We start from the raw sequence: 17041 nt of genomic DNA, 5'->3' as shown, positions 1-17041 counted from the left end.
AGGCATCATGATGTGTGCTGGATTCCGAGGAAAAGCCTTGTATGTCAGACTTTTGAGACTTAACAGTAAATAAATCACCTTTCAATTGCTTGGGAGCAAGTTTAACTCTCTAGGTTTTTCTTAAATTGTTCTCTTAACTATCTACTGAATATTGATCATAACTCCAATAATGACTAATATGTCAAGTGTTGATTTTCCTTAAAATAGGAATTGTGGAAATTGTGTAAATGAAACTCCAAGCCTAAAAACTGCCATCTACAAATATCTGATGACCAACCAACCTCAGGTCAACTGTAGCTCATAAGTCACCCTCACCTCCTTACATTTAATCCTCAGTCGCCATTTGTCCTTTGAAGTAGAGGAACTTGAACACTAGTAAGCGTTAAACCCATGTGGACTTCTAGTATAGTTATCTTTTAAGGAAAAAATTCAGCAATTAATGTTTTATTTGGGGTTACAGTGTAAAAATGTTCTGAAAGGCACAAAATAACTGGGAGGTTATCCTATCCAGGAATCTGAACCATGCAAATAAGTGCTAGCATTCTTTTTCAATCCAATTTTAAGATGGAAAGTATCCTAGAAGAAATTTATTATAATATCTTGGCTTTTAGATTAACAAACTGCAATTCATGACCAACGTCAACTACTAGTTAATGGCCATGCTGAGAATAGACTCAAATTAAATTATAGGACAATGTGATGTTCTTCCTTCTATCCTTTCTTTTTTCTTTCCCTCCCTTCATCCTTTCCTCCCTCCCTCCTTTCTTTCCTGGGCAGGGGCTATAATGAAAGAAGATGCTGAGCTGAACTCTCTTTAAGGATGAATTCAATAGCGTTTAGATGCTTGTAAGACACCATTAGGCACTATAAAAGCTATGAGGTAATACTCTTTAATTTTAATAGAATAATCTAGAATAGGAGATGATAAGTCCCAAAATGAAGGTACAGATTATGAACTTCTCTTGGAATTCAGGGGAAAGACAGCAAAATTACTGTAGACCAAGAAGGACTTTGAAAGATGAATGGCATATCCATAGGCACCACCTTATTACATGCTTCCTCACTAAGAACAAATAGTCTTTACCATCTGTCTCTATCTCTTCAATTCCCATATAGTTTTCATCTCATTGCAACATTCTTTTTGGCTACAAATAGTGAAAAAGTCAGTAGCGATTCCCAATTGCCAAATCCAATGTCTGGAGAAAGTTATGGTGGACCTGGGTTTTTCTTCCACAGGAAGATTGGGGGTTGAGATTGCTTCAACCACCCTCTCTTCCACAGTTCTCAAGTGGTGGTGTTTCCCAGGATCCAGACCTCAGCCTTCCTCTCTTCCTATATTATTTGATTTCCCTGGGTAATTTCCCTAAAGATGCCATCTATTTGTTATGGACTCCCAAATCTTTATCTATGGTTCCAAGTCCAGAATTCTACCTCAGCTGAATATCTAGCCCCACTTCAAATAAAATGAGGTGCAGTTTTGCTGTCCTTATTTCCCACTACAGTTAATGGCCTTATCTACCTTGTTTCTCAAGCTAGAACTTGGAGTCTAACTTGAGTTCTTGCACTCCTCTCTTCCCCTTAACTAATGATTTGCCAAATTTAATGTTTCACATCCTAGTGGTATTTCTTGATAGTGCCCTCTTCTCCCAACCTACACTACCTTATTCCTAATCCATAGCCTCATCACTTATTGCCAAAACTACGTATAAGAGAGGTCCAAATTCAAGACCATCCTTTCTAAACATCAAACATCAACGCTGAGATGATCTTTTATTTGCTGAAGACACTATTCTGTTTCCCTCTTGTCTGTAGCACTATTTTAAACTGTGCTTTGCAGAGTCCCTAGAGCCCATGGTTCTCCTTAAGAGGTAGCACTGGGGGAGGGAAAGCCTAGAGAATGGGCCTCCTAACTCTCCCTCTCAGCCTCAACCAGTGCGGCATCACTTTTTATATGTTTTATGTGTTGTGGGTTTTCATCAGAGTATGCTGGAGAAAAAAGTATCCTACTCGAAAAGCCTTTACTAAAGGCTTTAAAAGATCAAACTCTTCAGCCTGATATGCATGGTCCTTTGGATTTTAGTTATAAGCTGTCTTCAGCTTCATCTCTCCCCTTTCTCTGACTTCTGAAAGCACTGTGCTCCTTCACCACTTTGCATCTTTGTTTTTTCTCCTTGAACTCTCCAGGTTTGCTCTCCATTTTCTCTACCATCTCTAGGTGGCAAAATCCCTGATGTTCTGCCTCAAATATCGTCCTCACAGCTGTCCCTGGGAGAGGAGTCTAAAAGAGGCATCCTTCAAATATTCCTTCATAACCCTAACAGCAGCTGCCTCCATCCCCAGACTGCTTTCAGGTGGCTCCTGGAGGGCAGAGAGTGAGTCTCAATGTCAGCGTCCCAGCCCACATCTGGGAGGAAGGAGGTGCTGCTGGGTCAGTATGAGTTCCAGGCACTCCTCTTCCTCATGCTGCTGCTAAAACGCCAATGCCAACAAACATTTTTTCAAGCAAAAGAGTAGGGAAGTATCAAGAATGGCATTTTGGGTGTTTAGGAAGATTGATCCTCAAGTCAAGTGCAGATTGGCTAGAAAGGGAAGAGCTTGTGGTCAGAGAGATAGGGGCCTAAAGGGGATTGTCAGAATGGTCAAGTATGAAGGAAATTCAAATCTATTACAGAGTCCTTGCTGAATGGATGGAATGAGGAAAAGTACTTATATTTCAGAGGAAAAAGGGTGAGGAGGGGAAGGGTAAAGTGTGCTCATATTCTTTTGGAAATCCTGCCTGTGATAATGCATCTGTTTGTCCATTGCCCTGCTCTGTGCATTCACTCTTTAAAGAAGACATTTGGTTTGCCATTGCCATCACACAGCGGGAGTAGCAGCAGCAGCGACTTGCCTCTGTTACTATGTGCTGACTACGGTGCTTTGTGCTTCACTTGCATTACCTTGTGTATCTTAGTTTTGCTGCTGCTATGATAAATGCCACACAACAGGTTTTCTTAACAATGGGAATTTATTGTCTCATGGTTTCTGAAGGTGGAGGCTTGCTTCCTCTGGGGTGATAACATCCTGGTTGGCTGACAATCCTCAGCTTCTTTGGTTTACCCATCGCATGGTGAGGTCCTCTCCTTCCTCTCCCGGTTCCCACAGACTTCTGGCTTCCAGCTCTCCGCATGGCTTTCTCTCATAAGGCCATCAGCAATAGGATAAAAACCCATCCCTAGGGTGAGCAATGGTGTCTCAGTGGCAGAGTTCTCACCTGCCATGCTGGAGACCTGGGTTTGATTCCCGGTGCCTGCCCATGCAAAAAACAAACAAACAAACCATCCCATGCAGTTGGCCATACCCAAATTCAAAATAATATCTTCTAAAGGTCCTATTTACAGTGAGTTCACACCCATAAATACAGGGCTAAGATGAAGAACATGTTTGTTTTTATGTTTTCCCCTCGGGAACATAATTTAACTTACCTCATCATGAAATAAGCACTCTGAGTACTGTTGCTCCCTTCACAGTAGAGATGAGAGTCTCAGAGAGGTTAGTTCACTTGCACAGAACCTCAGAGCTGGTAAATGATGGAGCTCAGGTAGGAACTCAAGTGTTTCTGTCTCCAGAGCCTGACCTCTGTGCCACTCACTCCTCAATCTCAACAAGCTCTGCTTAGCCAAATATTTTTGCATACTCACAGGTTCAGGCAACATCTCCTTTGTTAATGCAAATCGGGGAAGTTAGCATCCCAGAGAAGTGAATTCTCTAGGTATCTTGAGCCCTATGGCTTCTATACTGTTGTTATTAAGAAGGAAAACTTTAGTCCTGGAAACCAAATAGCCATTCTTGTGTCCTAAATCAAAGTCAACTGCAACTGAATGACTCTTTTTTTTTTAAGGGAATTGTATGCACTTTGGTGCATGGGCTTGACTTCCATTCCTCCAAACTTAAAGGCCCTTTTCATACACTTCAGTATGATGAAACTGGAGTTGGTAGATAACCTCCCTGCAGATTTAGACTTCAAATTTGCTTCATTGCCAATTGGATTGCTAATATTTTTCAAATTGTACTCCGTGGCCCACATGCATCAGAATCTGAGATGTGGTTTTAAAATGTGGATTTCTCCATGTAACTTCAGGTCTACAGATTTAGAATCTTTAGAGATTGAAGCCCAAGAAACTTTTTCTTTTTTAATAACAAACTCTGAGACTTGGAAAACCACTGCACTCTGATGGGCTCCTGAGTGTTGGGTTTCCTGTCATCTCTATTGACTGCAAAGGGCATGGTGATGGTCCTTTTAGTAAGGCAGGACTAAAAGTGCTAAGCATGGTCATTAAAGTATGCAGACATTTAATAATAGTTGTTAGCCTTGTCAGCTCTATTTTATATTATGCCCTGCCAAATGCCTTTCAGCTAGTGACTTTCTGTGGTAATTAATTGTCAGTACATCAACCCTGTGAATGTTTAGATTTAGTTCAAGCAAGTCTCGCACCCAAGTGATCTCTCTTCCTGGTCTTTCTTCATTTTGTGGCTTAGATTTAATATGCATTTCTCAGCTGTATATGGAGAAATAGTGTTCTAAGGTCCTACTGTCTATTTAGTTTCTGTAATACCTTACTATGGAGGGTGTTATTGGCCCCATTATGTGGAAGAGAAAGCTGAGGTTTAGATAACTTAATTAACATGCCCAAGATCACAGAACCAGAGAGTGGCACTTGGGGTTTGAACCCAGGTCCATCTCACTCTAGAATCCTGCCTCTTCCCGGTATGCCTGGCAGCTGCCTCCCAATCGGTTTCTTCCCTGATGGGTGCACTATTTAGGCATTCTATGAAGGACCTCTGGGTTAAAAATGCCCCAAATCCATTTCCATGGTAATTGGGGAATCCTCACCTTACTCAAAAATCTACAACCTAGGAAAGAGGAGGTAAATTGGTATCCCTTAGGCTTAGTGGCATAAATTGAAACCTGAAATTATTTTCTGCAGCAACCTCTCTTACCAATATCACTAACCTAATTATGAAACTAGCCTGGTTGGTGTATGAAGGCAGGAATGGTCTTTCCCTGCCACCACTGCTGACTCTTTAGTCGGTGCTAACCAACAGGACTTCCTGCCGTGACAGATCGCTCTCTGCAATACAGAAATCTCTAGCCCATGTCGCTAATGGATGCCCCAAATATGGCTATTGTGGTTGAGGAATTTTAAATTTTATTTCATCTTAATTAATTAATATTTATATTTAAAAGAGTTCCATGTGACGAGTGGTCATTTGAACAGGAAGACAGTGAAGTCGAATAATTAAGGATTCGGATCTGGCATCAAACTGTGTGGCTCACTAGCTTGTGCAGTCTACTTGGCGTCTCTTTTATTTCCTTGAATTTTCAAATGGTAATGATAGTCTATACCTCATGGGGTAGTTGTGAGGATTATATGAGCAATTTTTTGTAAAAATACTTAGCACAATGCCTAGCACAGAGTAAGGGCTCAAAAATGGTAGCAGCTATTCTTATATCCATTGCTACCATGAGCTTCAACTTCCTAATAACTTGATGATGTTGCTTTCCTCTTTGTTACTTGAAATCTCTGTTTAGAGGTGCTAATAACATGGTAGGCTGCTTAATAAATATTAACTGAATTCAATATTTGAAATCTCTCAGACTTAGCACCTTGGCTATACAGGGTTGCTGTACATACATAGAGAGGATGTTGGAGAGAGTCTCAGAAAACATCTTTCCTTTCTTAAGAAATGTAGTAGGAAAGTCCAGTCTTGCTCATGATGGAATAAGATGGAAAGCAAGCAAAGAGACGCCAGTCTTACAAAGAAAACAAAGCCAAATGTTTCTTCTCCCATGTAACGCAAATACCTGTGATCCTGAAAAGTTCATTTGAAATGTGTGAGGAAGGAGCATGCTAACAGGACCCATGATAAGTATTAGGAAATCATTCCTTATCATGCATACTGTAAATCAATCTTTGTGATTTTTATTAGTCAGTCAGTTCATGAGTACCAGGTGCATTGGAATAACCACATACACCTAGAGTTCTGTGCACCATACGTAGTGTATATGTACGTATGCATTTGTGTGTACATGTGTATATTAATATTGACATTAAAATTAGGTAGTAAAACCTTTTCATTTAGTGCCAACCAAACCTAGCCACAATAAATTGAAAATTTAAACTACCTTGGCATGCCGCAGCTTATAAAGGCCTTGTAAATGTCTTATACAAATATTTTTCCACATGAAAATTGTATCAGACCTGAGGTTTAAAGTACCGTAGATAGGAAAGAGAGGTAAATATTGGCCTTTTACTCCGCAACTGTATTATAAATGCCAGATAATGGAAAAACTAGTAAAGTTTAAAAGGAATTCCAAAAGCAAAACAAAACACTGGCTCACAAATAGTCTTTCTTCTTCATCTGCCTTGCGGATTAATGTTGACCTCATTGTCCATGAGTCATTTTAAGAGAGAATGACTGATGCTGCTTAGCTTAGGCCAGGCTGCAGGCCTGGGGCAGAGGTGGGGGCACAGGGGGTGGGACTCGAGAGACCCCATACCATGGATGAGACCTTAAGGCTGCTTGGCTGACAGCTTAAAAAGAGAAACTGCACTGGGGCAAGGAAACATAATATGTCCTCTTAATGAGTTGAATTTGAAGAACTTTTTGAGGAAAAGGGAACTGAGGTATTTCAGATGGACTCGGTTTATCACAGTTGCCTGTGTATACCTCTATTAGCTGCTAAAAGAAGCCAAGCTTAGACCTTTGTCATTTTACGCTGAAGTAATTCTCTCCTTTTAAAGACTTTCACTGGAGCCATATTGAGATGGCCCTATTGTTACAGCCTTGTTGAGTATTGACTTTGTGCTGATTTTATTATTCACATAAGTCCCACCTATTGTTTCAGAGGGCAGTGAGCTTTTTCACTGCATTTCATCTCAACTGTAGCCCCTGGTCAACTGCACTCTTTCTTCTTAGGCAAACATTTTGCAGCAGCTGGGTTGGAAACTATCATTCCACACATCACAGCAAATCTCAGACAACTTGAGTTTAATTATTCCCTGTTGGCTGGCCTTGCCATTACTAAAATTTCTTTTCACACACTGGCATTGAGAGTGGAAGTGTAGGGTTTCTTAGCTCTCAGCACAATAGCTTTTGCATTAATATCTCACAGTTTATCTCCTAGCACAGAGGCCTAGTTGTGGTCTCTAATATTTATTTAAATGTAAATTGCAAAGAAACACATGGGTGATGCAATATGGCCTATATTTCACTATAGTGAAAAGAAAGCCAGTGAGTAAGCTTATACATTATTTAAAAAAGAGTGGATTTCCTTTATTTATTATTATTTTTTTTTTGCCTTGCAAGTGGATGGCCAAGAGATTTAATCACCCTTTGGTTTTCCTTAATTTTTATAACACAGTTATGTTTTATTACTCCACTAAATAAATAATGTGGGCAAACTGAACTTTTTATGATGTTTAAAAAACTGTAATTTCATGATTAATAGTACCTAATCTGGATGCCTCATGAAAGCTTTGTATAACAAGTGCTGTTCTGTGTTATTAAAGGTTAGCAACCTCACAAAAGGGACATTTCAGTGATTGTTTCCAACGAGATTTGTACTCTTAAGAGTTATGAGAAAAATAATAAAAGTTTGGAGTTGGATATCTAGAATAACATATCCTGGGATTTCTCATCCTAGAATTTAAGTAATGCAAAGGGAAAGAGCTGAGCAAGTTATGTTTTGAACATTCATTTTGAAATCTAAAACATAGGAGAAACGAATATGTGTACAAGATTGCTTTTAAAATGGTGTGTGGTTAGGGAACCTCACCTCAGCTGGCAAACATCCCCTTAGTCCACTAAATGCATGGCCAGAAGCTTCTGCTGCTTTCCTGCCATACACTTTTCTCCACCAAGCTTCCAGCTTGTGTCTGCTGAAACCCCTAAAACCCTGCAGGATTGACTCTGAGGGATCTTCTTGGTGGGGACACCTTGGCTATGCTCACTTGTGGGTTACGGCAGATGCCACTTTCACAAGTGATCTTTTAAACACCTGAATCTGATGATCTTGCTCCTCTGTCAGAATCCTCCAGTGGCTTCCCATTGCATTCAGGATAAAGTTCAAAACTGATGTCAGCATTCACTCCATCATCTGTCGCCTGCCACCTCTCAGCCTCCCACCTTAGTTTTTACCCATCCTTGGTTCCTTAAACAGAGGCTCTCACATGTTATTTATCCATACAGTGAGTGAAGATGACCTAAAGACATTCAGTAGTTAACAGAAGAGACAGAATCTACTTTTAAAAGCTTGGATTTTAATAAGTTCTCTTCAAGCCTGGCTTCTGTGAATAAAGTCGTAACAGATGGGTCAAGTGATAGGAGCAGTGGTCTTTTGAGGATTGTGCCAGATGGTTGCATAAATCCCTGGGAAGTGGCATATTCCTCTTTAATTTTTGAAAGGCCGCATGTCAGGTTGAAAAAGGAAGGTAAGAAATGAATGATTTTGTCTTGTGCTGATAAATTACTGTGACTATGCCTGCAGTTGGACACCATCATACGTAATGTCCAATCTAGTGCCTTTCTTTGGAAAGTACAGGAGATATTGTTTAGAAAAAAACTTAGAACTTATATTTACCTGATATGGATAAAATATGTCCTTTAAAAATTTTTCATAATTGAAGGAGTGCCAATAATTTAGGCAGGAAATTATTGAGCTTAGACTTTCCTCTTTGTGAAGAAGTTTTTACTCAAGGTTTTTTCTTGCATTGTGTCCTAACTTCCCAGTTATTATTTTTCTACCTGTCCTGTGCAGTAGCCCAGAGCAATTAGAAAGGACGCTTCTATGATTTTGATGCCATGTATCCATTCCTTCCATCACACTAATAATGTGTCAGCAGTGCCAGCAGGAAATGCTTGGCAATAGAACAGTTGCCAATTTATTCAAAATTTGGTTCTACTTTGAGCATCAACTATGAACCAGAGACAAAGGTCAAGACATTTTTCCTGGTCTTGAAATCTTTACTTATATAAAAATACATAAATGTATGCTTCAAAAAAGAAAAAAAAACATAATAAGGTAGATTTATGTCCATAAGGCTGCAGAAGTACAGCAAAATGCCTCCCATTGGGAGTTTGGGATTTCACTGCCCATTTCTGGTCATGATGTCCTTAAAATGATGAGTATGAGTTAACCCAGTAAATAAAGAGCAGAAGGAGTATATGGGTAGAGAGGAGCCTTCCAGAACCAAGGCTCAAAACTAGAGCCACCAGAGCCAAGACTTAGACCCAGAGCCACCAGGGTGGACAGGAGTCACCACAATCGGATCAGCACTCATAGGCTGCAAAGGGTGACGTAGGGAATAAGAGGACTTGAGTTTGTCATGGCCAGTGGAGGCCACCAGAGTGACTTGGATGTTATTTTAAGTTCCTTGACCTTCAGGCTGCCAGTGTTGGAAAGTCACTGAAGGACTTTAAGCAGGTAATTAATGTGGTTTGATATGCAAGATAGGTCACACTGGCTGCATTTGGCAGAATGGGTCTAATGTGGGCAGGTCTGCAGCAGGGAGTTGGGTGTGATAAAGTGGGAGAAGGCAAGCAATAATGAGAGGCAACTGATATGAGAAAGATTTAGGAAATACAGTTGACAAGGTTTGAGGAGTGGCTGGATTTGGGATCTGAGAGAAGCATGGAATCTAAGATAGTGCCAGCCAGAGAAAGAAAGGAAATGTTCTTCAGAGTTGGCTACTGAATTTCACATGCCTCTGGGATAACTGGATATACCAGTCTGGAGTTCAGAGGGGAGCTTGTGGTTAGAGATATTGTCAGTGAATACACATATTGTTAGGGACCAGCATAGGGCTGGTGAAAGTGGGGTGGGGGGTGGGGGTAATTAAATCTTTGAGAGTGGTTGGAAAAAGCCCCCTGGGGTGGGGGGCATGTTGAAGGGAGAATGGGCTGAGGACAAAATCCTGGGGGAAACTGAGCATTTACTCAGTGAATGGAGAAAATAACCACAGCGGAGGATTCTGAAAAAGAATCATGAGAGGTAGAAGGTGAACTAGGGGAGGGTGAGTCATGAATGCCAAAGCAGGAGACCATTTCAAGAAGGAGGAAGTGGTTCTGAGTGTCAGGTGTTGTAATTTTTACTTATGTCTTATGTTTGCTCCTATGCTCATTTTGGGCTGTTTTACTAATGATGGAAATAGGCAAGACATGAACAGGGCCAAAATGAAAAGACATGTCTTCCTCTAGGGGTAAAATAGGAGGAGAAACATGGTTATGTCAATATAACAATCATAACAATTTAATTGATAATTATGTAGTGCTTAGAGTTTATAAAATTCCCTGATTTCCGATATCACTTGATTGTCACATGGCTTCTATAAGGTAAATGTGGAGACATTAGATTTCTGCCTTTGTGCAGTCATTGAAACCAGTGCCCAGTGTGGCTAAGTGACTTGATAAGACGGGCTGCTGGTGAGTAGTGGGGCTTGGCCCCACCATGACCTGCTGTGCCTTCACGGAACAACGTTAAGAATCCAAATTTACTAGGGAATAGAACCTATCCCATTAGCCTGAGCACAAATCTTCTCTTCCATTCTTCAGGCCTTTTACTTCCCCCCAAGTCATTATCATTGAAAATCTTCAATTTCATAATATCCATTATGATGTTTCCATTTTTTTCCCACTTTCTTAAGCCATAAAAAAATTTGCCATAACTATTTGTTTCCTCTGAGATTGTTTACTTGGAGGATAATTTCTAGAAGATTAGGTCTTTAATTATATTTACAAGGGTGCCTACAAAAGAAAATTAAGTGGAAACCCATTATACAGTAGTGAGCAAGGAAAGAAATTGACATTTGTTAGGATTTTGTAGAACATTGGGAAACCTTATCTGTAGTAAAATAGATAATAATCTTTACAAGATAAGTTTACAAAGTTAAGTCCATATGTGAGAAGTTTTATGATTACATTACTTGGTACAAAGTATCGAATCTGCCATTCCATGCATCACATTTATGTGTCATGTTAAATCCTGGGCAGCCTTTTTTTTTAATGTTGCATTTATTCATCTTAGTAAAAATGCATAGCATCGAGAACAAAAAGGAGAGTTCCTCTTGTTTCTCATTCCTCAATTCTTTTTTTGTCAGTTTTGCCTACAGACATGACCCTCCTTTATTTCATGTAAATATTACATTAGTTTCCTCTGTCCCCTGCTCACATTGGGTAGAGCTCATTGGATGTAGGTTCAATTTCCTCTTGCTCATTCTGGAATGACCTGGTGTTCCTTTCATATTTATATTCCTTCTCTTGGGAACTTTCTGTTTTGCTGGGATCATTTCTTTGTTTTTCCCTGAACAAACTAAGGCCAATAGTCTACCCCTGCCCTCCACCACCCTCAATAATTTGTTCTAGACTTGCTCCAGGCCAGTTTCTCTGCGTCTCTTAATGGTCTTTTCCATTTTGCAATAGTTAAGGAATCCTTTCTTAATCTATATATTATGAAATTTTCGTGATTTACTCCCTCTATAGTAGAGTAACATGTAGTAAGTGCTCAACAAATGAGTGTCATATGATTTATTCCTATAATCATTTATCATGTACAAATATTATATTTTATTTTAGTTCAGTTCCTAAATATATTTTAATGACCACTACAATTTTATATTACTCTTTTTAAAGGGATAACGATGGCCATACCATAACATGTTAAAGTGCTTAATAACTGCCATAGAATAATAATTTAAGCTCATATTTTATCAAACATGTATTGGGTACCTACTTTGTACACACTACTGGATCAGGCATTAAAAGATATATGAAAATGACAAGGGCTCTGTCTCCAAGGAGAGTAAAGTCTAATAGGGAATTCAGGATGAATGAAATACCGTAATCTGTCTTGAATATTTATTGGCTATAAATAGATTTCTTCATAAGAACTGAAGCAATTTAATTTGTTCTTATATACTCAACAAGCATTCTAACTAAATGAGCAAAACAATGGCATTTTATTAATAGTACTGTCTTCCTCCAAATTGTTACCATTTTTTCTTCTTTGCTGAAAAATAAGAATATTTCTTGTAGAAAATCAGTGTATATAAAAGTGAATTCTGGGTGTATATGTTTACAGAGAATCGATCTTAAAGAATTCAAGGAATCTATAAGGGACATAAAAACAAAAAGAAATTGAAGGAGTACATTTTGAAATCTTCATATTAATTCAACCATAGTGAAAGCAGAATATTCATTTGGAGTTTTATCGCACATGAATGGAAGGTTATTCTATTATTTACAAACGTAAAACTTCCCATGGATTTAGAAACTTGTAGTGTCGGAATGAAGAATCAGACTCTACAATGTTGGACACTCCTTGATGGAAAAGGCATTATAGGTAGAATCTTGAAAGCAGCAGTAAGTTTATTAAAAACAGGTTAATATAATGTTTTATATATTTTCTATTCAGTTTCCAAATTCAATAGTGTACCCTTCTTCAGTAATATGAGAGGAGAAAGATCCCCAGCTGCTAATTTCTCTTTTTTTTTTTTTTTTTTTTTTTTTTTTAAAGGAAAGACAGAGAGAAGGAAGGAAGGATAGAAGGAAGGAAGAGAGGAAGAAAGGGAAACATCTTTTTTTAAACATTTTCTTGTTTTTATTGTATTTTGTTTCTCCGTTTTCGTTACATGGGCTGGGGCCGGGAATCGAACCGAGGTCCTCCGGCATAGCAGGCAAGCACTTTGCCCGCTGAGCCACCGCGGCCCACCCTAATTTCTCTTTTTAAGGGAATATTGATGTGGGGATTCCCTGCAAAGCTTTGTGGAACGTTGGCCTCTGATCTGAAATCAGACTGCTGGTTCACAGTGGAGAGTAGAGACGTCATCTTGGCTCTAGTACCTTCTCTGTTGCTAAAAGGGAAAAATAAATTCCCTTTACATATTGGCATCCACAAATGTGTGTATACATTTGAGTTGTGTTTTTGTCTGATTTTGCACAATTAAGTACAGTGGGGAACAAAAATAATTTGAGGGTTATTTCTGAGAGAATAGGGAGACTTGGTGTTGATTTTTGAGGTCTGAGTCAGAACAGACAATTTTAATGATTAAAATCATGAAATCAACAGGGACAAAAATAGTGGTTCAATCAGAAGAAGGTTGGCAGCATTAGGCATGTATATGAAATAGCTTTTTTGATAGTCTGGGGACTTCATTTCCAGTATGAGCTACACAAATGGCTAAATATAATCTTCCTAAAAATATTACTTCATTGGGCTAGTAGTAAGATACCATCTTGACCTTTGTATTTTGGCTGGCTGACATTTTCTTCATTCCCATGAAAAAAAAGTTGAGCTGCCCTCGTATAGAATTGAACAGAACAAAGTATCTGTTTATTAAGGTAAACTTCTGATAAGATGGTTAAGCAGGAAGTTGGGATAGTTCAGGGAAGCTGAAGACTACTTATTGCTCTTACTATCTGGGGCATATTATTCTATGTTTTGGAATTCTATTTGAAGTTTTCTTTTTTTTTTTAAGTACGAGATGTACTAACTTTTGGAATGATACTTTAAGTTTCTTTTCTGAGGGTATTGAATAAGTGTGGAAAAATGTCAATATTTTTATTTGTATTAACACTCTAAGCTCAGAACAAACATTTAGTAATGTGAGAGAAAATATGCCGCTTAGGTTCTGGAATGTTTGCAAAGAGCATAGAACACACTTGAAGGTAAAATTACATCGTTTCCACTGATAAATAATTTGTCTAGCATATTGATTGCTGTAGTTCAAATTAATAAGAGATCAATTTAACCTATTTGATAACTGCAGACACTGAAATTTAATTTTTTAATTTTTATTTATTTATTCATTTTGGCATAGGCAGGCTCCAGGAGTCGAACCCAGGTCTTCAGTATGGCAGGTGAGAATTCTGCCACTGAGCTACTGTTGCACCACCTGATACTGAGTTTTTAAATCATAGTTTCAAGTCTTTTTTTTTCTATTTAATGTGTCTGACTCAGAGAGATTTCACCTGTGACCGAGGTGAAGATATAAAATATTGTCTTTTTGCTAAAGCATATGTGTAATAATTTTTTTCTCTTACACTAAATGGTAAAATAAGACACATTCTTGAGAACTATTTTCATCAGTTTTGTCTGTTTACATTGTTAAGTTTGATTTTGTCTATATTTTTTGGGTGAACTAGTAATAGATGAAGGGAAATACACATATAACTTTTAAAGAATAGGAATCCAAATCCTGAGCAAATTTAATTTTCTTTATTCTTGCTCACATGGTAATTATGAATTAATAATATGCCCAAATTTTATTTAAAAGGTGAATTTTAATCTATGATAATCTATCTTAAATCTTAAATACTTTGCTTTCACTATTTCCTTTTGATTTTTAGATACATTAAAGGACTTACCTCTGTATCGAAATTTGAGTTTTCTGCTAGTATTACAGTTTTTCTCTGTGACTTGCTGATTGTCTTGTTCCAGTTAGAAGAGTTCTCTCAATGAAATCCAATGTATATGGTGGTTGTTCTCCACAGTCTAACTTGACTGTAAGATTCAAACACCAAGAATCTAACAAAGTAGTCTACTGAGGTCTTCAAAACAGTTTTGGTATGGAAACAAAGATTAATTGTAAGATCATCACAGGACCTTTAAGCTGATGCAGGAAATGGGTTTAGAATCTTTTGGTTTGCCCATGACCAATCACAATGCAATTGATGCTAACAAAATCTGACTGGATAGGATTTTAAACTAGAAACTGGAAACATTTATCAATTTCATAGCTGAAAGTCTATAACTTAATACCTCTAGGCCAAACAAAAATAAAATAATACCATAATTTAACAGAGAACCAAGTAATTTAATTCAAAGCAGCATGAAAAAAAACAATACTGATAATTGTAGAAAACTGTCTCTGGACTTTAAAACATTTCTAACAAAAACTCATTATAAAAAAATAAAATGGGTTTTAAAAAATATCGAAATTGATCAGGTTATTTAACAATAAAATTGCCACTGTCTTGAAACCATCTTTTACCCTACCCATGTTTTTCTTGTGACAAATGGCTATGATCCTTCATTTCTCATGCCCTCTGAAGAATATTTTAAGGAGATTCCCTCTGCAATATGGAGTCCATAGCTAAATGGACAGGACACTGTTAACTATGTCATAGACCGGAAGGACTCGAAAGCCATTTAGATGTGGACTCTCTGATATGTTTGATTAAAAACCATTTGTAAGCCACAGAAGTGTATGCATATGTATATTACATAATATATACAGAAACATTAGCATTGTATGTTTCTTTATAGAAGTATAGATCACATATAAATCACATAATAAAGTACATTTTCAATTGTCTAAGAACAAGTTAACTTGTTCTTTGGAAGGGAATAGATTAGTGGGTGGAGATTATTCATGGGGAAAGTGATCATGGAGGCTTGGTAAAAGTAATTTAAATTACTGCTAATCATTTGAATCATTGACATATTAGGAGGAGTCTATTAATTAGAATGGCACAGTACATAGTAAATGCTTTAGCATCTTTACTTCTACCACGTGGGACATTGAGCTCTCTGGCCAATCAGGCACAACCTGTACTGGAGAACGCTCTCTCTCTCTCTCTCCCCACACTCCTAGTCCTTACTACTCAGCAGCAATGGCTGACACTTAGGAAAGGCTAGGGGACATGGCTTGCGGTACGAAAGGGGGAATTTGGTAGGAAAGAAGGTCTCAGGGAGTTGGGGATGTATTTCCATCCAATTCAACCCCTAGATTAGAGGTAAATAGATGAAGAAAAAGTGAAATTTGCTATGGAACAAACAGCAAATAACAGGCTATAAAAATAGATAATAACTTTTTTTGCTATTTCTTGCCAAGCAGTTTCCATAATATATGTACATTCACATGGTTTATTTATGTGGTTTATGTATTTAGTATATGCAAGCTTCCAAATTGTTTTAAAAAATCTTTTGGGTATAAAACATTAAACCTGTTGTTAATGTAAGATGCACGTTCATTCATCTTATGTTACACTGTTTTGGCTTTTAGTTTTTTAGACATTGACGAGGTTTGATTTCTCATTAGTTTGACATTATGTGTGCTCACCACTCCACCACCTTCATTACCTGCTATTATAGTCACACAAATATTGATACATAGATGCGTACACATACAACCCTTTAAGTGGGAAGGCATTTTGAAAATAATTGTGAAATATTTAGTTCTTCTGAAAAACTTCTTTTGAGCAAATGTTTGGAGTGATGTAGAGAGAATGATTTAAAAATTTAGGCTATTAAGAAAATGTACACTGGAATGTTCAGTAACACCTTTGAGAGAACTACAAGAGGTCCTGAAAATAGGCAACTCAATCTCCTCCTCCCCTGCCATACTTCTATTATTTTTACTCCACTGTTCACTAACTTGTTGTTTTTTAAAACCACTGCATGCCAAATAGAAGACTATTGACATTTTTTGAAGAAAAAAAATGTGTTGTTCAAGAATAAATGCTTTCAGCATTGACTGCTGTGCTGCTGTAAGCCTCACCTAGGAGAAAGCTGTGATAATAAGAGGACCTATAAGATGTACAAGCAGCAGGAACAGGAAGAGAAAAGAACCTCTTCCTGCAGTCGGGATCCTTCAACGAGAGTGCAAATCATGATACACACAGGATGGCCCAGCTGTTTGGGAACATTAAAAGTCCCTTCACTTAAGCTGTTGAAAGCTGCAAAAAGACCAAATGTTTTCCATCTCAAAACACATTTTACTTAGCTATGTTTTGAAAGCTGTTATCTAAACATTAAAAAAAAAAAAAAGCCCAGCATATTTTAACATGATTTCTTCTTTGGGTGCAAATCAGCAGTTATATTTAATTTAAGAAACAGAGTGAAAAAGGTAGAAGCAAAAGGCACATTTTATCCTGCTACCTTCTTGTTTATCTTTCCTTAAAGTACTTGAAGGACATAAAACAGGGAAATAAAAAAGTCACCAGCATATAGTTGTGTTAGCTTATCTTGTGAACATTAAGCATTATGCCTCAAATTTCGTAT

At 37.8% G+C, this 17041-nt stretch overlaps 1 protein-coding gene across 6 annotated transcripts in view; it reads left to right on the top strand.

Annotated features, from left to right (window-relative positions):
* MECOM (MDS1 and EVI1 complex locus) overlaps window positions 1–17041 on the top strand; it is a 573761-nt gene that overhangs the window by 472334 nt on the left and 84386 nt on the right. The window lies entirely within an intron of this gene.

Source organism: Tamandua tetradactyla, chromosome 5 (genome assembly GCF_023851605.1).
Source record: "Tamandua tetradactyla isolate mTamTet1 chromosome 5, mTamTet1.pri, whole genome shotgun sequence".
NCBI classification, from domain to species: domain Eukaryota; kingdom Metazoa; phylum Chordata; class Mammalia; order Pilosa; family Myrmecophagidae; genus Tamandua; species Tamandua tetradactyla.
Note: the sequence above shows the minus strand (reverse complement) of the source record. Positions and strands in the feature narration are given on the sequence as shown.